At 39.5% G+C, this 23,046-nt stretch overlaps 1 protein-coding gene and 1 long non-coding RNA gene across 8 annotated transcripts in view; one reads left to right on the forward strand and one right to left on the reverse strand.

The window, feature by feature from the left end:
• The window catches only part of LOC102546819 (uncharacterized), a 57,616-nt gene extending 44,423 nt beyond the window's left edge, over nucleotides 1-13,193 (forward strand). For 5 of the 7 annotated variants that reach the window (XR_005502232.2, XR_010064821.1, XR_010064818.1 and 2 more), the window contains 2 exons: nucleotides 11,947-12,087; nucleotides 12,958-13,193. This is a non-coding gene — a long non-coding RNA (uncharacterized LOC102546819). The remainder of the gene's footprint in view (nucleotides 1-11,946; nucleotides 12,088-12,957) is intronic. The other 2 variants (XR_005502236.2, XR_010064817.1) reach the window with 1 other exon arrangement.
• Nucleotides 1-23,046, reverse strand: part of Ola1 (Obg-like ATPase 1) — a 118,962-nt gene that overhangs the window by 12,468 nt on the left and 83,448 nt on the right. The gene's annotated exons all lie outside the window — the stretch shown is intronic.

Below are 23,046 nucleotides of genomic sequence, written 5' to 3' on the forward strand. Positions count from 1 at the left end.
ATAAACTTGGAATACGCCATGTATTTATTACACGTGATTTTTACAGTTAAAGACTTAGCTGCAGAGCTTCAGACATCAGCTTCTCCAAAATTTCTACCTTAAGTAGAATTACTACAGTATGACTTTATTTGATAAGCATCTCTGAAGAACACTGCCAAGGAAGTCTGTAACTGAGCCTGGTGACACAGGTCTGTAACTCAATGTACTCAGGAGGCTAAAGCAGGAGTTCAGGGCCAACCCGGGCAACAGAGTGAATGCCTAGCTCTCTCCAAAGGAAAGTATGTAAGTTTGAGGTAGAATGCTTGTCTAGCATGCGTAACTCTTTGGGTTTGAGTCTTAGCATTGAAAAAACAAATTATAATAACAACAACAATAATAACAATAATAATGGAAGTCTTTAAAAAATGGTAGGGAGAAAGAAAGAAGAAATAGTAAGAAAGTAAATTCTGGTTTTGACTAGTATATAAGTCTACACAGTGCCTGAAAACTCAAATCCTCTTCTTAAAGAGGTTCTTACATTGTCACAGAAGTTTCCATGTTGTAGCCTGACTCTATGGGGCTGCAAGGGGAACAATGGCACTTGTGACTCTATCACCTAAGTGGCATGTTGGGAAGGCAGAATCTGCTTTCTAATATGACATCCACGTCAAACTACATTTTCAGTAGGATTTGAAAATAAGTGCACTTAATCCAATGCATGAGACGACACAGAGCAGCAGACGAGGCAGCCAGACCTTTGAGCCATCCCAACACGGCACAGAAATTGACAGGTGAATTCCTGCTGACATCTCCTGGGCTCAAAACCAAAACAGAAAGAGTCACTGGCTCTTCAAGAAGTCTAAGAAAAATGTTCTGTCTGAGTCCCATGGCATGTCAAGTTTCAGATTCACAATGAAAATGATGACCTCGTTCAGACACAGGGATGGCTAACAGTCTGTCCTCTGTTAAGACTCAGTTATGTGCCTTTCGTCTCCTCTGAGCCTCAATACCTGGAACAACATCTGTAGTACATTAGCTTTTGGGTTCAGATTCTATTACGAGAGACTTCAGTCAAAGTGATTTCATTTGGTGAAACAAAAGGAATATTGCTACAAACTGTTTCCCAAGACCTCATGTGTGCATGCTTGTTATGCATATTAATGAAAATCAACAAAGTCTAGAGAAATGGGTGTTAATTTTGCAGCAAATAAAAGTCTACTTTGATTCCTTTTTCAAGAATAGGCCTTTTGACTCTACTAACAACTGGAGGGCTATCACAACAGTCAGATAAATGAAAAGTGCCAGGATCAGCAGGTAACCATAAAAACACAGCAGAAAAACTGGAATACACTTACCCTAACCCTCTGACTTCATTGTGACTCCAGGGTTCAGCTGTCCCTCAATAGACTTGAAAAGTCTGCCATGGCCTCACAACCAATGTTTGAAAATAGTTTGTTTAGCAAAAAGGCTCCATTAAAAAAAGTTGTTGGGGCTGACGAGATGGTTGTGTGGTTTAGAGACTTGCTGTTCTTCCGGACAACTGGAGTTTGGCTCCTGGTATCCACACCACACGGCTCACAACTCTGTAACATCAGCTCCAGGGGATCCAAAGCCACTCTTCCAAGGACACTGCACACACCAGCACACAAGCACACGTGGGCACACACACCTACCCATCATTTTACAAAGTTCCCAGCAATCAGTAAGCAGACAGAAAATATCAGGGTAAGTTCAAGTCAACTCCAGCCAGTCAAAGCTGATTTGAGTGTACACACACACACACACACACACACACACACACACACACACACACACAGAAGGTGGACGGGAGGAGGCCTACCAGGGAGCTTCAGGACAAGGTTTCAAAACATTCACGAGGCTCTTGAAAACAGAAAAGTGGTTCTCTGGGGTCACCATTTGGGATCTCACCGCTTAGGTACAGTAGAAGCTATCATGTGAAGGGGGACAGCTTGATGCTTGGTCTTGACAGCACAAGACCACTGAAGCAACCCTCTCAGTATACAAACACTCTCTGGTCTTATGTATCAGGACAGTGCTTGTGCGCCAGGCAGCACCCTGATATTGCTGCTTCCTGAGGAACTACCCTCATTTAAGTGACTCTAGTACTCTGAAGTAGAGTAACTTTAATGTATTCTTTAGGACATATTTCTCGGGGTTGGGGATTTAGCTCAGTGGTAGAATGCTTGCCTAGCAAGCGGAAGGCCCTGGGTTTAGTTCTCAGCTCTGGAAAAAAAAAAAAAAAAAAAAAAAAAAGAAAGACATATTTCTCCTTTCAACAAGTTTCCATGTGAATAAGAGCACACCATTCTACCTATATTATAAACTGCTCATTTTGCCCCTTTTCTTGTCTCCCATTATAGAAAAACAATTGAGGGGCGGGTCAAGGTCTTGTTATGCAGCCCAGGTTGGCATCAAACTTGTGATCCTCCCCTCCCAAGTGCTGCGACTACAGGTGTATGCCATCAAACTTGGCTTTAGATGCCCCACATCTAAAGGAATTAAATGAAAGGTCTCATTGCACTAAATAAACACACAATTTACCACTGAGTTATTATATTATTAGCCCTTCTTTTTTTGAGATATAGTCCTATTAAGTTTCCCAGGCAGTCCGTGAACTTCATGATTTTCCTGCCTTGGCTTTCTGCGTAGCTGAGATCAGACATGTACCATAAGGCAAGGCTAGAAAACACTCAAGATCAGACTCGAGTCTCTGTGTCCTGCCTGCAACCTCCACAGAGCACTCCTAAGCACAGTTACTTGTCGCACAACGGATACTCAAATACTCATGGACAGTGCAGGCTGTGTGAGCCATATCAGGCTCTGCTGATGTGATGATGATGAGCACTACTCAAATTAGGGATGTTTGATTAGTTTGTGCAAATATAACAACTCTGAAAAACTCTGAAATCTAAAAGCACTTTGAGACTTTGAGTCTCAAACATTTTGATTAAGGGCTACTCACCTTCTAAATAGTTGAGTGACTCCAGGTGGCTGTTTAATATTTAACATCTTAGTTCACTCATGTGAACCACTCATAAGTGGTCAAGATTAGCAACTATTAATCTGTTCTGAGTTTCTTGGGAAAAGGTGCTAGGAGGATAAAGGGAGACAGAGATAGCGGAAGGGACTCTGAGGTCTGGGACCTCCCGACCACCCCCACTCCTGCACAATCAGAGCTGCTTGACTTTTTACGTTGGACTTCTCACTAAGACTTCACTTGAAGACAGAACTCTGCTGTTTTCAACCATTCTAAGCTCTCTGATGAATGACCTTCTTCAGATGGAAACCTCTGTGGAACCAGGCGTGTGCCTGGAATGTGGAAGAGCCAGCACCGAGGTCTTTCCATTCTGCTCAAGTGCACTTTTCAGCATCTTTTTAAATAGTCTCCTTCCCCTTCTGCTGCCCTCTACTCCCTCCACACCTTGTCTTAGTTCTTTGTACTGCATTTATGATGTGTCCTTGATTATTAAAGCCAGGATTAATTTGACTACTGTATCAGTCACCTCCAACTCCACCTAGAAAAGTGCCTATCACAAGATCGTCAAGAAGTGCTGGGTAAACCAATCAAGAGAAATAAATTAAATTCAACTGTTTTTCTTAAAAAAAAAAAAAAATTAAGAGCTGAGGAGACAGCTCTGTAAAGGAAGTACTCTCTGTTCAAGAATGGGGACCTGAGTTTGGATCCCCAGCACCCATGCACTTCTAACAGTAGCCCAGGTGGTGGGGGCGGGGTACACAGAAGATCACATGTGCTGCTGGCCAGCCAGGCAAGCCAAATACAGTGAGTTCCAGGTTCAACAAGAGACCCTTTCTCCAGGATAAGGCAGGAGAGAGGTGGCACAGGATATATCTTCCTCTGACATTCATAGTGATACACTGTTATATTCAACTGCATATACATACATGTGCACACACATGAAGGATATGTAATTCCTACAGATTTTGTTTACCTGTCTTTTGCAAAATTAATGTTTAGAAAATGTTAAGTTATAATTGGAGGTAGGCTTGTTTTCCAGATTGAATGATAAGTGAAAAACCACAGCAGAACAGGGTAGGTTTAACTGATTGCTGTAGGCTCTATCAAAAAAAATAGATCCTTAGGACCATTTTGTGAAGAGATGAGAAGTAAATAGTTGAATGTGTTGCTGACCTCCCGAAGTTTGTCCACACAGAGTCTTTAAGTAGGAGAGTTAGGAACAGAATCTCTTTTCTTCTCTCTCTCCTCTTATCTAAGGTGACCGAAACAATACTATCGATAGGATAGGCACTCACTCGTGAATTCCTACGTATGTACTAGGAATCCCAACGCCTCTGAGGTGGCAATCTTGTAGAAGAATGCTCAACTATAGGCTTCTTTGCTCATAAGGGCCTTAGCCCTTAGTGAGGACATTTGTGAGAAATGCCAGGCTGGTGAAACAGGGAGAACTGTATCTTAGATACTGGTCTAGCTGCAGAGACAGACATGAACCAAGAAGAGCACCCGTGACAAGATGCACAGCAGAGACAGCAATTGCTATTAGATCCGTCTGTGCCTTTTAATGAGTTGACTGTGCAAGCTGTATAGTTACCCGGTACAGGTCCCCTCTTCCTGTTCCTATTGCTCAGACCGTATGCCCTCCCAATGCCACAGTGCATCAGGAAACCTCATGAAGAGCCAGGGCGCTTCCATTTAAAAGTGGGCAATGAGGGTCTTCTCTCAAGTCTGGAAGGTTGAAAGCAATAACCTTAAGGGCACTAAGACTGAGCTGGTCCAGACCAAACAAAAAGTAGACTTTATTGGAAAGCCTGGAGAAGTGAAAAGCAATGTAGAGAAACCAGTAAGACGAGTCATCCTCATCTCTACAAAAACATCTGAGAGAGCCAAGTGGCACCTCTGTGAGGACAAGGTGGACGGAAGGATGGTGATGGAGACAGAAGAGCATCTAGCTGGCGTTGTCAAGGATAAGGAGGAGGCGAGCAAGGCAAGGGTGAAGACACAGGGCCAATGGCGATGTGCCTCTCAAGCTTGGGCTTCAGAAAGCTTAGGTCACTATTTCTGTACCTTGCTCCATGTCACTCCTTGTGATCAATGATTTATAAGTGTCCTGCACCTGATTCCTTTTTACTTCTTTTCATTTCCTTAGTAGTTTTGTTAAGTCTTGCCCTGTAATTTTTGCCTCCTTATGACTTAACAATAAAAAAAGATGTTGGCACTTTATTTATTTATTTATTTATTTTTTGGTTCTTTTTTTCGGAGCTGGGGACCGAACCCAGGGCCTTGCGCTTCCTAGGTAAGCGCTCTACCACTGAGCTAAATCCCCAGCCCTGGCACTTTATTTTTTAAAATAGTAGAATAGACCAGGCAGTGGCAGTGCACATCTTTAATCTCAGCACTCAGTAGGAAGAGACAGGCAGATTTCTGAGTTCGAGGCCAGCCTGGTCTACAAAGCAAGCTCCAGGACAGCCGGAGCTATACAGAGAAACCCTTTCTCAAACAAACCGAAACAAAACACCCAAACACACCCAAACCCCCAACCAACAACAACAACAAAGCTAGAACAGTAGGGTCAGATTCATCCCCAGTTTACATCTGCGGTTGGAATCATCAAGTTGCCAACCATATTGTTTCACTGCGCATGTACCAGAACGAACAGTTCAAAGCCAGGATGCTTTTTAACCTTCCTCATGGCTACCTGCTGTGTGCTCTGCATGGACTTCAGTGATGGGGGTGACTGGGACACTGAGGAAATGATGAAAAGACAGAAACACGTACAGAAAAGCTGAGGTCAGGTGGACTGGGCTACTGGATTGAGAAACCACAGCACCCTAGAGGCTTAACATGATTATTATATACTGTCAATGATGTATATAACAGAAGTGGGGTTACTGCACACAGCTGAAGAAAGAGGTGGCGTTATTACACACAGATCAATAAGGAGGAAGGTTTATGATATAAAGCTGGATCAAGTAGCTAGAATTAGCTCATCTTGGTAGGAGCAGTCTCTGTCAACACTCAGAGGGAGAAAGCTGAGGTGGATATTTTTGGCACAAACTGCCATTTTGCTAAGCCGTGTGGGGCATGGTGATGCTTAGCCATCTTCCCTGTGGTCCTTGATGGCTATGTTCACCTCAACAGCACACACTTACTCAGGACTTTAGTTACTCAGGGCTTCCTCCACTCCATAGTTACTTAGTTAAGATCTGTGTTGACCATTAGTGGCCTCCAGAAAAGCACATTTTGAGACTTAGAAGTGTTTCTCAAAATAGTTTGTTCACAAACTATGAAATCGAGGGTTTTAAAAATTATCTGAAGTTATCATCTATTGAAGTAACAATTTTTAAAACTTTGTTCTCTGGTATGTGAAAGTCACTACTGAGTCTGTATGGTATTTGCAATTTTATACTCTAATTTTAAATATTATCTATAGATCAGTTTTACAATTACAGTTGTCATGAGTTGTGAAGTCCATATTTATACACTGAGACTAAAAAAACCCTGTTAGCTATAAGAGAATTTCCAACTATGGTATGACCTTATATAGGATAAAATTATTTTCAGCTCTGTTACCCCAGATTAAACCCCCCTCCAAACTTTTTGTTCAAAGAAATACAGTGCTAGGATATACAAATAATTTTCATTGTTATAATTCAACAATAAAAAACAGAACCTGAACAAACACAGGCAAAAGACAGAATAGACATGTATCCAAGGAGGAGAGATAAACACCAACCAGCAGGGCAAAGGTGACCAACACCAGTTATTGGAAGAACACAGACTAAAACTTTCCTGAGACACGAACGACCTCACAGCTAGGAGGAGACTATGAAGGAAAGCATGAACGACAAGGGGCAGATCAATGAAAAACAGGATGATTTAGCCAAAAAGAGCAATGAATTGTTTTAGTGCATGCCACAATACAGATGACTGCTGACTGAAACAATACACTAAGTAAAAGAGCCACCTACTGTAGGATTCCAGTAACATGAAACAGGCAGACAGTAGGTGAGCAGCCGTAGGGGCCAGTGGGAAAGGCAATGGGAGTTGCTTGTTAACGAGCATAGGCTTCTTTACAGTGTTAGCAAACTGGATGATGACACATTGTGAGAAACCAAAAACCAATAGTGTGCCTTAAAAGAGAGAATTATGAGTTTGTGAATTATATGCATGTAATTCACATGTACACATATATACATCTAGATAGGTTTAAAAAACCCTAAAAGTAAGCAAAATTGATCTAAAACTTAAAAAAGTTATAGTGCTACATTATGATTCTATGTTGGACTTCCTATGGAAATTGTACAGTCCAGTAAGAACACCACAGATTGAAGTAAGGCAAATGCCAATTCAAATTATAGTTCAACTACATAGTAACTATGGGATCCTGGGAACATCATTTAAGGTTTTTGAACCTCAGTTTAATCACTACTACAACACCTACCTTTGTAGACCAAATTTGCAATAAAATGTTCTTTCAAAAGTAGCCTCCAATACCAGGGGAGTGGGTCACTCTAGGTACTGGAGAGTTAAAAATACTGTAAGACTGCCCAAAGGTAAAGAGGGGGAACTGTTTTAAGTCAGGTCTACATTTCTAAGAGAGCTCACCTAATGAATCTGTATAAAAAGGAAGGTGGCTAGCTGACTACAGAAATATATGTTGAACAACTATATATCATAATAAACATTATGCCATATCTTGGTGAACACAACTTTGAGACACGAATGTGGGAGCAGGGACAAAAGTAAGCAAGAACCTGCAAAAGAGCGTGGCAAGTTTAGGGCGAGGGAAGTGAGGTACCTGAGGCAGAGAGGGGAAACGACAGCACACAGTGGATTGAACCCACAAATGTACAGACCTTCTCAGTTACACACTTAAAACACTGAGGTTAGATAAGAAAAGCAATAATAATAATAATAATAATAATAATAATAATAAAACAAAAACAATAAACTAGAATTTTATGGGGCCAGGAATAAAGTAAGGAATGCTGGGGGTGGGGTGGGGTGGGGTGGGGGGTTGTTCTACCCTTTCCCTGAGGTTGGTCATAAGTCAACCACTTAAGATGATTCCTTATTCTAACACGAGTCCACCTTATGACCCACATTTCGCATCCTCCAATGACAGTGGGTCATCTATGAGCTCCATAAAGGTGAACCCCCAAAGGTAAAAGCAAGCAGCCGTCATCATAGAAGACGTTAAGTTACTGTTTCTGTATCTTTGGGGTAAAAGACAAGGAACACTGAAGAATGAGTAGTGGCTCTCACTCAAATTTCTGTACTCTGAAAGGAACACAAGATCCTTCTCATCACAGAGCAATTAACTTCCATGATGGTAATCGAAGCCATGGTGGATGGGAAATGAGGTGATGAAAGCAAAAACCCACCCAGCCCACCTCCTAGCCGTTTCCTACCAACAGTGTGCAGCTTGTGATGCGACACTCAGTTGCTTCTGAAAGGTGACTTAGTCTCAAATAGAACATTTGCCTTAATTTAGGATGTGATTCATGCACACAGCACCAACTGGAGCGTAAGGAAAAACTCTGACAAAAGAAAAAATATTGGGAAATACATAGAAGAATCCCAGTTACCAAAGGTTTTAGTTTATAGCTTATCTGTTTTACTGGAGATACTAAATAAAAAATAAGAAAGAAAAAGGAAATCAGGAAAAAAAGTCCACTCACAATAGTTTCAGAACAAAGGAAACAAAATGCCTGGGTACCTGTTAAAAAGCCAGGTTCTGAGATGGTACAGTCTTACAATCCCAGGGTTTACTGGCCAATTAGCCTAGCCTACTGAGAGATGACCAACGAGGCTGACTTCTGGTTTCTACACAATCCTACTCACCCAAGCACATCAAGAACCACAGCAGGGAGCGGACTCAGGCATTAAGAATACTTGTTTTTCTAGTGTGGGACTCAAGAGGCAACTCAGTCACTGTCTGTACTATTCCCACCCAGGGGGTTCAGCACCCTCTCCTGACTGTGTGGATAGCAGGCATGCTCATGGTGATACACACACGTGCAGGCAGGCAAACAACCAATACACCAAAATACATCACTTAAAAAATGAAGGAAGGCCTCAGGATACGACTTGAAACTTTGATGGTGCTAGGAAAAAAAAAACACATAAAATACTTCATGATCTAGGCAAGGACTTTCTTTAAAGAACTCTAATAATAAAATACTTAATAATGCTTAACCTCAACAGGCAAGTGGGAATGCTTAAAATTAAAAGGCTTCTGCATAGCAAAGGAAACAATCTTAAACCTGAAGAGACAGTCTACAGAATAGGAAAACAAAATAAACAAAGAAACAAAACACCAAACTAGCCAGCTGACAGGGCTTTAATACCTAGAATCTATAGAGAACTCAAACTAGGCAAAGAGTTGTAGTGCAGGTCTGTAATTTGGGAGGCAGAAGCATACCTGTGAGTCTGAGAACAGCCTGGTTTTAGATGATGAGTTCAGCGAGGGCTATATAGTGAGGCCATATCTCCCCTCTCTCCCCTCTCTCTTCTCTTGTCTTCTCCTCTTCCCCCTGCCCCGCTCTCTCCCTCTCTTTCTCCACATCAACTCCTACCCCCCAGCCCCAGCTCTCAAGTGTGCAGGCACTTGAGAATCATGTGTGATCTAGATTCAAATGTATATGTATCTAGAAGTGGGTATGTGTGTGGAAGGGGAAAGGGTACTATGAGGGGGAAGAGGACATCTTAAGAGTTGGGAAGGGGAGAAGACGACACTGGAATCCAGGTGACACGGAAGCGGAAGGGAGATGGGGGAAGTGGAAGCATGGGTGTAACTTGCTCTAGTTAATGTTCTATTACTGTGAAGGGACACCTACCTATTACTGTGAAGGGACACCTACAGTTCTCATAAAAGAAAGCGTGTAACTGGAGGTTTGCTTATAGTTTCAGAAGGGTTTGTCCATTACCATCATGGCAGGAAGTAGAGAGGCAAGATACTGCAGCAGTAGCTGAGAGCTTTCCCTTCTGATCCACAGGCTGCAGAGAGACACTGGGCCTGGTGTGGGGTTTTGAAAGCACAAAGCTCATCCCCAGTGTCATACCTCTCCCAATAGGGCCACACTTCTTAATCCTTTCTAAAGAGTTCATCTCCTGTGGACTAATACATGAGTCATTTTCATTTGAACCATCACAGTGGGGAAAGGGATGAACAAAAAGTACAATAGCACACGTACCACAATGTCGTGAAAACTTCACTTTATATGTGAGCATAGAAAATAATTAAAATAAAATAAAAATATTGTTAAAAATACCCTTGAAGCTTCTAAAAAGAAGCTTTAAGAAACAGCCTGGAGTTACAAATATCATACAAGAAAGAGTTGGGACAAGTACATAGGAAGTATACATTTGATTTTGTTCCATGTCCCAATACAACATCACTCAGTACTATCTGCTACTTGATTGTGTGCACCAAGAGTGGTTTCATTCACCCTATTCTGTTTCCATTCCCAGTGCAAAGATTTCATTCTACACAGTCCTGGGGTTTCTGTTACGGTGATAAAAACACTACAACCTAAAAGCAACTTGGGTTTATTTTACCTTAAAAGCTCCACATCACAGCTCCATCACTGAGGAAAGTCAGAGCAGGAACTCAAAGAGGCCATGAAGGAATGCTGCTTCCCGATTGGCTCCCTATGGTTTGTTCAAACTGCTTTCACCCAGCACCCAGGACCACCCGCAGTGACACCACCTGCAGTGAGCAGGTTCCAGGTACAGCAATCCAAGAAAATGCACCAGAAGCTCGACACAGGCCAATCTAGTGGAAACACTTTCTCAAGTGAGGCACTCTTCCCAAATGACTCCAGCTTATGGCAAACTGACACAAAACTTTCCTGTCACATTGTCACACTAATTCATTTGAAAAGCAACTGCCAAAAAAAGTTGTATTGAGATGTATATATGAAATAAATACTCTTTTTGTTTTAAAGATTTATTCATTTATTATATATAAGTACACTGTAGCTGTCTTCAGACACAACAGAAGAGGGCATTGGATCTCTTTACAGATGGTTGTGAGCCATCATGTGGTTGCTGGGAATTGAACTCAGGACCTCTGGAAGAGTAGTCGGGTGCTCTTAACTGCTGAGCCATCTCTCCAGCCCGAAATAAATACTCTTAAGTGATTTTTTCCACTTAAAATGATAACAAAATAATAACAAATGAGAAATGCTATACAGTTAACTTAAATTCATTTAAGATTATTTTTTCCCCAGGAGAGGCAGAAAACAGGTCTCCATCTTTTAATAATTCATATTAGTCATTAAATGAACCATCTCCAGTTTGTGATCCAATAAACAATAACAAAGTAACACACCACTGCATGTCTACTTGGTAGAGATGAAGATGCCAACAATTCACAGTTCTACATGGGGTTGAGGCCAATGCATTTTCTTGAATAGCTGCATGACATTATTTAGTACACTTTGTTTTTAAAAGGCAGAAAGTAAAAAAGAAAGCACTGGAAGACTTGGATAAATATAGTACCTTAATATACTACCACACATCAGTCATAAACAGTACTAGAAGCTATTCAGGATCTACTGAGAATATTCAGCACATTATCATTTATTGTTAATACTATATATCAGATATTATGCTAACCAAAGACAGCATCTTTTCTTCATGAAGGTTACCCACCCACCCATAGGATTACATAGCTTATTAATATCATACATACTTCAGTTTGCAGAATGACACTCTATGTTTGCACGCAATGAAACTGCCTAGCTACGCTTTCCTCAGAATATCTCCATTGCTATGCCATGCATGACTGTGTATTTACACAGATGTGACAGAAACATTTCTTTTTTTAAAACTATTTTAATTTGAGGCAGAATTAACAAAGATTTAAAATGCAAATATCCTAGATCTTCAGTTTGATTAATTATGTATATACATACACATAACTTGTCCCATAAAAAATTATACAGACCATTTTCTCCCTCTAGTATGTTTTCTTAAGCCCCACCTGCAGTTGCTACCACTCTCTATGCTCTCAGAACCACATTGTGTAAGAAGAAAATCATTTCCTGCAAGCTGTCTTCTGACCCGCAAACATACTGCCTGTTCCACAGATCACAAATAAGTAGGTAAGTAAATATAGATATACATGTTTTTGTTTTTAATATGAGAAAATCCCATAATCTATTTTTCCTCCTAGACAGGGTTTCTCTGTATAGCCTTGGCTGTCCTGGAACTCACTCTGCAGACCAGGCTGGCCTTGAACTTACAGAGATTCACCTGCCTCCGGAGTGCTGAGATTAAAGGTGTGGCCATCACTGCCTGGCTAAAATTCCATACTTTATTTACCCATTTTACTACTGATGGGTACACATGCTTTTTTCAGTCTGAAGATACTACATTGAGTTGTTGTTTACGGTCTTGGATAATAAAAACTTCCGTTTTGTTTAAGTAATACTGAAAGTGCCAAGCTGGAATTACTGGCTCACAGTGTAGGCCTATGCTTAACCTGAAAGGAACTGCACACTTTCTAAGGTGCCTGTGCTCTTATTTATTCCCAACAATTCATGACTCTTCTCACTGCCCACACAGCCAAATGGAACAAATGCCATGAAGTTTGAGTTTGATTTACTTGAGAAAGAGACAAGTACCAGGATGCGCCTTCGCCCACTATGGAAGAGTCACATGAAAAGGCTGAACCACGAGTGCTTTGCACACTAGCACTAATACAAATACAGTGATGTGATGACACTGACTAGAAAGAGAAGAACTATAGCTTCTTATCTTTGTAATTTAATATAAACATTCTATTACTAATTGCTATACTGTTCAGAGAATAATGATTGGGGAATAGGTTTACTAGAGATGCAATTTAAAAATTAGATTTGTGGCTTTGCTTTGTTGGGCCAAACTTGCCAGATTTTTTTGTTTTGTTTTGTTTTGTTTTGCTTTGTTTTTCCAGTTTGCTCTCTTGCTCACTTCCCTTTCTATCCGTGTAGGGCTCCAGACTACCTTGGGGGAATCAGAGAGGAGGTCAGAGCCAAAGTCTTTTCGATAAAGCACTGGGACGACACAGCAGCCTATTTGGACAGACTGACTGCCGTCCTTCCCAAGCAGAGGATCCTCCCGCACGGGAAGATGGCCCTTCTTCCTTCCTCCCTCCCTTCCCTCTCTCCCTCTTGACCATTTTCCCTCTTCCACTGTACACTCAATAAAATAAAGTAAATAAATGAAATCTCAAGTTATTTATTTGTTTGAGCTACCTAAATTCTCTCTTAACATCTGCACCTCCCCTCCAAAAACTTTTTTTGTTTTGTTTTGTTTTTGCTTCTCTTGGCTACTCTAGAGCGAGCTCTGTAGATCACTCCAGCCTGCAGCTCACAGAGACACACCGACCTGCTCTGCCTTCCTCCTGATGCTGGGACTAATGCACTACCACTGCCTAGCTTGAAAAATAGATTTTTAAAAATCGATTTTATCGGGGTTGGGGATTTAGCTCAGTGGTAGAGCGCTTGCCTAGCAAGCGCAAGGCCCTGGGTTCGGTCCCCAGCTCCGAAAAAAAAAAAAAAAAAAAAAAAGAAAAAAAAATCGATTTTATCTAATTCATAAGTACAAAATACAGACATGGAAGGCCAACTGTATTCATAATATTTTCAAAGAGGACAAAGAAAGGAACTATAGTGTAAAAGGCAGGTGAGGTTAAAACAAGTTCCAAAAAACTGGCAAAGTAAGATCATGGTTACGTGCTTCATGAAAACATCTAAGGAAGGAACTGAGGATTCAGAAAGGGATTTCAGTAGATGAACGGGGTTATAGCATCCATGTACAACAGAGAAGCTATGGCTACGTACAACTTGGAACTAGCAAATCACTGCAATGTTTTGTTTTGTTTTGAACACATTATTAAATGACTTCTTAAAGAAAACAATAATTTATGCCAGTAATTACATGATCTTCACTCAAACTTCAGGACCTATAAATGTAATTTTATTGGAACAATGGTATTCCTGCTTGGTTACGTGTTGTCTATTACTGCTTTAACTTTACAATGGACACCTCATGGTCCTCAAAGCTGAAAAGGTTTATTCTCTGACTTACTGTAGAGAAAGAATTTTACTTGTGTTTTAAGCGTTAGGTATATCTAAACAGAACAGACTAACTCCAAGTCATCTAGATGTTTTATTAATGAAGACTGAAAGTGAGCATTGATGATATGTCTACATCACGTTCCTCCCCTCGAGGCTCAAGGCTCTATGCAAAAGATGGGGCATAAAGAGCCAGAGGTGGGGCTGACTTCAAGGATGCAGGGCAGATGCACATGTGAGCGCAGAGACTGTGACAGCATGCTCAACACCTACACACGCTCAAGACAGACCAAGTCCAGCATGGAGGAGGCAGGTGGGCAGGAGGCTCACCCCTAGCCGAGGAGCTATTGGCATCTGACTACCGCCTGGGAGAGGGCAAGGAGAGTTTTCGTCAGTGGAGAATATGGCGTTGGGTGGTCAAGAAGATGAAGGAGGATCGGGGAGGAATTGGGGAAAGGACAGGAATATGACCAAAATTCACTGTATGGAATTCTCAAATAGCAAGGAAAATTCCTCTTTAAAAAGTGCTAAAATAAAGGAGGTAAGAAACAATGGGCGTTTGGCTGAGTATGGCGGCACATGCCTTTAATTCTAGTACTTGGGGCGGGGGCGGGGGATATACATAGTAAATTCTAGGCTACCCAAGATTACATAGCAAGACCTTGTCTGACAACAACAACAACAATGGGTTTTTCAGTCATTTTTCATTCATTCATTCCTTACTGAGTTCACTGACAAGCACAGGAAATATAAAACAAACAAGCAATCTCCTCCAATTCAGAGACAGACACAAGACAACTAAGATCATATTGCTGTGATAACGGTTCCAAAGAAAGCACACAGGATACCATGATAGTCAGGGGGCTTAGGGGCAACTCTAAATACCTCTTCTGAGGAAGCACTGGGAAGCAGCCTTGGTGGGAGGATATGGCATTGCTTAAGCTGACAACTCAATATTCTTAGACTTCCACAGACACAGAGGCAGGTCAAATGAAGTGACACCATAAGGAGCAGGGTTGAGACTACCTCCCCTGAGTTTTTCAGTGGTGTTTCCGACTACGAAGTACACAGGAGTGTAATTATGTGATAGGAAATGGTTCCAAAACAAAATAAAAACAATTGTATCATCACTTAATTACTTACTGGGCAACAGGCGTGGCTCCAGAGTGCCATTTCCACTTACTGTGCATATGTGGCAACAGTTACTTTTTTTTCCAACAGTGGTAAAAACATTCTACACAATATAAAATGTAGGATCCTGGCAAACCAAACATGTCAATGAAATTTAAGTAGAAAGCGTTGTTTAAAGTAAAATTAGGCTTTCCTTCTTTTAGTCTGTAAACACAACACAACAATTAAGTAAAAGGTAAATAATTCTAGAAACAGTAGGGCCTTCTTTCCTTGTGTTCAGTGCAGCCTGAACACACATGCAGCTCATGCAGCTTACTGTACCAGTGGAAGCCTGAAAATGATCAGCTATAAATTCTGGACCACAAGCTGCTGTCATGGGGCCATATTCCAACATAACTTGAAAATAGAATGCATACATTTTTCCAAGTTGCCTCTGCAGTCTGTTTTATGCCTAAAAATAATTTTAGAGTACAAAGAACTTTCTATTTAAAATTTAAGCAAGTTGAAGTAACATGAAAATCAACTGTTTGGTAATCTCTTAGACACCTTTTAAATAATCAGGCAATTCTAGTTGATTTTTCCTTATGAAATGCAAGAAAACATGGTTTCCATTCCATTGAAAAGCCAGATACAGGTCTATCAAAATGTAAGGTACAGTTCAATGTAATGATTCATAGTGTCTCTAATAGAAAGATTCAGCAGTTCTCAATCGAGACCTTTATTTCTTCTCTGAATAAATGATGCCTGAAATTTTTATTCTTGTTCTAATGGAATTTCAATGGCCTTCACTGCAAATCTACTGGAAATTTTTGCATATTAAGTGGAAAAAATTAAATGATGTTAACCACATTTTAATGTGATTAAGGCTGACAGGGTCATTATTTCTGCTAATCACTCAGTTTAAAAAGCTCAAACAAAACTTTATAACAGACAAGGTTTTTAATTTTATGTATATCTAGTTGAAATTAAAAAAAAAAAAAACCTGTAGAAGAAGAGGGAAAAAAACCCCATAGAACACACAGTCCTTGAAGAAAGGAAACCAATGAGCAGCTCTCCAGTCTGCAGATGGATTTCATTATACTTAATCTGGTGATGTAAAAACAAAAATGCAAAACAATCTCATGCCGCACATGCTCCTCTGGTCTCTTTCCTTTTAAACACGGAGTGGGTAAGAAATGCACTTTGTAGAATTTTGAGTTCTGTGTTTCCTATTTGCTGCTAAATGGAAACAAATATCATTTTTTCTTTAGATCTTATAGCAAACTAAAAACAGAATTAATGCATAATACCGCCTCAGACAATTCTTCATGTTCTGTATTCTATTTTAATCTATTCCATACGTCATGAATATTTCGGATAGATAAAGATAAACTAAAAGCCAGTGACACAAACCTGCAGAAGGAGTGACACTAATTGCCATCAGTGGAACAACAGGGATTCTAACGACCAACAGCATGTACAGATAATTTGTCTCTCCTATTTTCTGTACAAAATTTACTTTGCTTACTGGTCATTCTATACTAGAAGCCAAATACTAAATTAATCTTAAAGTTCACGGGCATATGGAGCAACTTTGGGACTCTATTTACAGAAGGACAATGCTATGATGTGACAGCACATCATAATATTCCCAAGAAGAACAAGTAGGAGCCAAGCCCAAATAACTTTCCAAGCACTTGAGTATTCTCTCTAAGAAGTAACCTGTAGCTAGGTACATAACAACAATTACACAAGGCTGCACCGAATACTCTCTACCTTTTCTGATGCTGTAAACCATTTAACTAATACTGGTTGTGTAAGATTACCTTTCAATTACTAACATGGTAATTTCGACAAATGGTCTGGAGAATATAACTCATCTTGACATATGAATGCAATATGAGCAGCTTTAACCTAAGAGTTACGATTTTTACTGAAATAGATTTAGCTCTTAGAAGACTAAGATGAGAAAATGGTTTTTGAAAAGAAACTCATGCTCAGAGTTCAAACAGTCTAATTCTGTTGACTCACCTCTATCTAGTAAACTCACACCAAATTCATTAAACTAAAAACAAACATCTCATGCACAAAAGCTTAGATACACTTTGCATTGTGGCTTCTTAAAGCAATATGAAACTATGATCATATCCAATAACAAAGCAGCTGCTATAAAACTTCAGCCCTGGTGCAGTACCTTATCAAAGACCGATCGTCCTTTTCATGGCATGCAAATAGGAAAATGAGTTTACCTCACTGATCACAATCTAAGCACAAAAGCAGAGCACCTGGCCGGACCCAAGTCCTCTGAAGGTAATTTATGCTAACGTCTGAAACTGCCGTTCTACTTTCATACTAAAAACCAGTAAGAAACTACTCTTCAGTAAGATGCTCAGGCTTCTGTGCACAGAAAGTGATTAAAGTCTGAGTAGATTATATAAATATCGAGAAAAGAATTCAACTTGAGTGCTGCATTGTGTCCTAATCCTTCTTGTCCACAGAAAGCATTAATATCGCTGAACTTTTTTAGAGTGATGCTATGCACTGGTGCATCAACTAATCACCCTCCAGAATGTCTCTGCTCATCTAAGAAGAGTCCCTGCTGAACGTTCTAATGCATCTTATTGTGAGCCTTCAGCAAATAAAACTTCATGTATGAGCTCATGATGTGCTCTGCTGCTGCAAAGTCGCAGGCTCTGTGGGAAGCTCTTTATCTTCCCAGCAGTCAGTTCTCCGAGAACATCAGTGCAGCTACTGTAGTTACCTGTAGATTACTTGTATTTTCTCACATCTGTGTCCAGCAATCTAAACCATGATGATAAAGGGTCATTAGGTTTTGAGTGAGGAAGGGGGTGGACTAGACAATTTGCTCTGATAAGCTCCTTGTTGGGAGCTCCCGTTTAGAATGTGAAATGCCGGATATACACAGTTTTACACTAAAAGGGAAAAAGAATTTCACTTTTTTGCACAAACAATTAAAAATAAAGCAGTTTAATGCCTCATTATAGTCTGCTGGCTTTCATTTTACTTAGGTGTTTCCCAATTAAAAGCATTTAAGACAAATAATTTTCTGCTTTTAAAAGAGAAATCCACACTCTATTAGCCACAAAGAATTCGGGTACAATTACTAAGATAACTGCTGTTTGGCGCACAGCAAAGCAATTTCCCACAGTGGGACTTACAGTTCAATTTACCAGTTGGGCAAATATTTTGTGCTCTGTAGTGGCCTAGAGAGTTAAAAGCCATAGGTAACGCCAAGAAGTGTTATACTTGGAGAAAAGTTTCCTCAACACGAATAGATGCTTTAGATTTCAAAGTAGCAAGAATAGCCCAAAAATCCCCGAATTAATAGTATAAATTTAAAAAGTACCACAGAACACAACTGTTACATACAGTGAGCCTCACTTCTTTATCACTACCTAAAACAAGGGGTGAAAACTTAAAACTAAGTGTAATGCTATTTCCCTGTTTGCAATGGGTTCTAAATCATTCTATACTTAATCATATTTTCACAGTAATCAGCTCATAGAATGTTAAAGTCTTGATTAGATTATGAAATAATGCTAATTACTTAATTTTAAATGGTTTAGAATAATTGTGTCAAATTATAGGAATCCATGTTTAAAAGTTTGTTCTATTGGCATCCTTCAGAGAACTATGCATGCAGAGAGGTGAAACGAAGATATATATTGCTTGATGAAAATATATTCTCACTAGAGTCCTAACTTACTTACTGCTAGGTATGGTTACTCTAAGGCACTGCTACGTCTGCTTCTGAAAGGCTATTGTGAGAGAAAACAGTGACTGGTATAAATAAAATATTGCCAACCTCAAGGAACTACATTAAAACAACAAGAGTATGTGAATAAAAGCATACATTTTTTAAAATGAAACATCAAGTAGTGACTTGAGGCTTTGGGGGGTTAGTTTAAAAATGGTATTTATTTGGATTGTTTGAAGGCTTTCCAATGTTGCTAGAGAAAAAAATAAAAATACTATTTTCAAGGTCATTTGCTCGAATTAAACCCAAGCAAGCAATATTTTCTAAGATTAAAAACAAACACAAACATTCAAAAACTCTCATTCTGTCTTTAAATACACAAATTTCCAAAAAGCCCTCTCACTAAAGCTGGAATACAGGACTCTATCACCAGGACAGAGACATTTCCTAAAGTAAAAATGGTCAGAAAATGTAACATTCTGGGAAGAAACGTTAACATCCTAAGGCACTGTGAGAACACAAATCCACAATAATTATTCATGCGCCAAGCCACTGTAAACCTAAATCATTCCTCAAGACCTGAATGTGTCAGGAACTTTGACAATTATGACTGGAGCCAGGAAACTGTAGCACTGCAGAATTTCTTATGAATGTCTCCAGTTACTTTTTATAAATGCTGTCTTGGATGACAGCTTAATGTGTACCACATGCAATATTTATTCTTCTTCAGTGTCAGACTGTCTAGCCATCCTAGGGAATACAAAGAATGTCACTTATTAGGATAAAAGCACAAGGAAGGTAATCAAGGACACATGTAACATCAGCCAATCATGCCCCATTTCCACATCCTCCTCCATTCATAACAGTTCAACAATTATTTGCTTGCTGATAACTTGCTTTCAGGCTGTTTGTGTTCACCATAATGGTGGTTTGCATTTATTTTGCTCTTTAGAATTGGACACTTGCTGTGCCATACGTATTTGTCAAAACTTTATATCTTCTGTCAGAAATGGGTTAGAATATAAAATAATTTCTGTTTGTCAGGAACTACTAATACAACAATCAGTAACCCTTGATGTCAATAGGCCACTAAAATAAACTATAAAACTGCAAACCACAACTATTAAATATTTCATAGGGAGAAAGTCCCTAAGTGATACCCTGTAAGAAGCAGGTGTTCCCAGCCGAGCCACACGCAGCACCTCAGCGCAGGGCTGAGAATGCTGACTTGCCCTGCTTTTCCTTTTGTCTCACTTTCCCAAGCTTATGAAGCTTACAGAACCTTCCAATCTAATTGGGTGGTCTTGAAGCTATATATTCTAAATGTCCAAGTAATAAGTCACAGGGAAATACAAATATTTGACAGTCCATACATATTTTAATTAATAACATTTGAAATAAAATATCGTAGCAATACAATAATCATGCTTGGTATAATTAAAAAAACACATTAATTCCTAAACCATATTTAGTTCAAAAGCTGTATGTATTTACTCAGATATGGTTTTGCAGCTGTATTATAACAGCCTTTAAAAGCTTGATGCGGACAACCACATGTTATCTCTGAATATAGAAAAGAAAACAAATGGTTGCTATCACTGGATTCTCTTGTTTGTTCTTTTGTCTCTGTTATAGATCTGGCCTGAATTAGCTTAAAGCTCTATGATATAAGAAACTGTTATACAAACTATTCCATATAACTCCTTAAAATATAATTTTGTAGGGTGGGGGGCACACATACCCATTCCCAAATAATAAAGTATTCTTACAGCTTTCTCTTTTGCAGTCTCTATTTAAGAAGTGTCTTGCGGCATGACTTAGTTGTTTAATGTACTAGGTGATTTTCTTAAAGTCATATGGTACTACAACATAGCTATTGACTAGAAAAGAAAATACACACTACGGAGACTCAAAACTCCACTTGGTTAGAACTGTATAGAGACAAATCTTAATCAGCGAAGACGAGACAGAGCAAGATTTTCTATAAGCTGCCATTCGGTGTAAGTCCTGAACATCTACAGGGCAGTAAGGTACAGCTTGGTATTCTGTGTTAGCAAGGCCTGGATTAAGAGATTTTTACTACATGATGACAAGTTTCGGGTACTAAGTAACTAATCTACTCATGTTCATACACATGTGTGCTTTTCTCACAGAATTACAAGAACTGTATAAAATCAATCTGAAAATGAACCTATTCTATCATAGTTCACCTCAGTAGGTTGTACATAGTATTTCATTTAATTCTGACAGATCTTTAAGAGAAGCACTCTGGCAGGTGAAGACACCTAGGGCTGTAAGGAAGCTAATCAAACTGCGTTGTCATTCTTTGTAAATTTCAAAATTACGTGTGTTCTCTGGCAGATAGGAGTTTTTGTATAATTTTTCACTAGGATTTAAGCAACATAGAAAATTCTTTGCATGTTTTTTGCATTAAAATGTACTATAATGCAAAACTATTTTATACTTTATCTCCTGAGTTCAAACTAAAAGAAATGTTTCAAATATTTAACTAGGTTTCTTACTTTACCTCTCTAAGCCTTGAGTTGTTCTCCCTAACAGGCTGTATTTTGTCTCATGAGCCTGTTAAAAAGATGAAACACAGCAAAGGACATATTGAAAAGTCCCTAAGTCAGGCACATAAGCTTCTAACTAGTGGTAGTTATTTCTCCCAAGCCTCATTCATGTGTGTGTGTGTGTGTGTGTGTGTGTGTGTGTGTGTGTGTGTAATATATAAGTGTGTACATATACACACACACACACAATGCTCTTTCCAGTATACTGCTATGAACTAAAATAGTAATTTACCCAGAGCAATACACAAATCACCCACTTGTATTTTGTAAAAGAGACACACAAAGACAGAGAGGCCTGCATCTCTATTTTTAAAGTAGTTTTCAAAAGCAAACTCTTTTTTTAAAAAAAGATTTATTTTATTTATATGAATACACTGTAGCTGTCTTCAGACACACCAGAAGAGGGATGGTTGTGAGCCACCATGTGGTTGCTGGGAATTGAACTCAGGACCTCTGGAAGAGCAGGTCGGTGCTCTTAACCACTGAGCCATCTCTCCAGCCCCCAAAAGCAAACTCTTATTAAGGCCGAGAATGGGAAAAATGGTCTTTGCCAGGCAGTAGTAGTACAGCAATGGTTGGTTATCCAATACCAAAAACTCAGCCCAGAAAACACACACAGAAGTTACATTATGCAAACTGAACGGTCTGTATTTATGTATTTAGGAATATATACATACACACATGCATGCATGTATCGATAATTAATGGGAAATGAGAAGATGATGCCATGATTTGAAAGAGAGCAAGGAAGAATGTACGGGAATGTTTGAAGGAAAAAGAAGGGGAAAATGATGTAATTATAATCTCAAAAGTAAAATAATTAAAAAATACAATAGAAGAACAAATCCTTGCTACTGAAAATGTACTGAATATAGTAAATTACCATGTAATTACAAACACAGGTGGGGTGTGCGTGTGCATGCGGTTTGATGGTAGAGAACTTGTTAGCAGCCATGAGGCCTGGGTTTGACTTCAGCACTAGAAAGCAAACAACCCAGGGCTTGGAAAAAGCAGTATTTGAGGTTCTGATTTTTCAGATTTATTTATTTTATTATATTAAGTGTAAGTGTGCTTGCTTGTATGTCTGTGCACCATGGTCATGTCTGGTGTCCACAGAGATCAGAGGAGAGAGAGCTGGATCCCCTGGGACTGGGATGGTTTGTGAGCTGCAATGTCAGTTAGGTGCTGGGACCTCTATGTTTTCCACATAGAAACAGATAAGCTATCTTCATGATTGTCCCTGTAAAGGCTGTTAAATTGGAAAAGTTTTAGAGGTAAGTCCATAAATAAATATATTTTTATGTTATTTTCAGTTGGCATTTCCTAATTATGTTATGGTAAATTTTTTAATCTCAAATTTTTTTCATGCCTAAACTTTATGTGTGTATGTATCTCTGTGTGTGCATCTTGACCCCCAGGAGCCAGAGGAAGGCATTGGAATTCTTGGATCTGGAGTATAAGTTGTTGGAAGCCACGAGACATGGGAGTTAGGAACTGCACTTGGGTCCTCTGGAGAAGAGCGGTACTTGTAACTGGTAAGCCACTTCTCTGAATATATGTATAACGTAAATTATTTAACAATAATAAAGCTTTATTGATATA

This window comes from Rattus norvegicus, chromosome 3 (assembly GCF_036323735.1).
Source record: "Rattus norvegicus strain BN/NHsdMcwi chromosome 3, GRCr8, whole genome shotgun sequence".
In the NCBI taxonomy this organism is placed as follows: domain Eukaryota; kingdom Metazoa; phylum Chordata; class Mammalia; order Rodentia; family Muridae; genus Rattus; species Rattus norvegicus.